Source organism: Arachis duranensis, chromosome 1 (genome assembly GCF_000817695.3).
Source record: "Arachis duranensis cultivar V14167 chromosome 1, aradu.V14167.gnm2.J7QH, whole genome shotgun sequence".
In the NCBI taxonomy this organism is placed as follows: domain Eukaryota; kingdom Viridiplantae; phylum Streptophyta; class Magnoliopsida; order Fabales; family Fabaceae; genus Arachis; species Arachis duranensis.
Window position 1 is genome coordinate 58,777,571 of NC_029772.3, and position 677 is coordinate 58,778,247.

A 677-nucleotide genomic window follows, 5' to 3' on the forward strand; every position below is an offset into this window, starting at 1 on the left:
AGAAACTGGGGATCATTGAGGTACAGCCTGCCTTATTCTCACTTCAATTGGCAGACATGTCAGTAAGACAAACTTATGGATTAGTAGAGGACGTGTTAGTAAAGGTTGAAGGCCTTTACATCCCTGCTGATTTCATAATCTTCGACACTAGGAAGGAAGAAGATGAATGCATCATCCTTGGAAGACCCTTCCTATCCACAGCAGAAGCTAAGATTGATGTTAGCAGAGGGGAATTAGTCCTTCAATTGAATGGGGACTACTTTGTGTTTAAAGCTCAAGGACCTTCCTCTACAACCATGGAGAGAAAGCATGAAAAGCTTCTCTCAGTACAGAGTCAAAAAGAGCCCCCACAATCAAACTCTAAGTTTGGTGTTGGGAGGCCACAACCAAACTCTAAGTTTGGTGTTGAGAAGCCCCCTCATTCAAACTCTAAGTTTAGTGTTGGGAGGCCCTCATCATGCTCTGAATATCTGTGAGGCTCCATGAGAGCCCACTGTCAAGCTAATGACACTAAAGAAGTGCTTGTTGGGAGGCAACCTAATTTTTATATATTTAATTTTAATTTTATTTTATTGTTATTTTGTGTTTTATTAGGTTCATGATCATGTGGAGTCACGAAAAAAAATATTAAAATTAAAAACAGAATCAAAAACAGCAGAAGAAAAATCACACCCTGG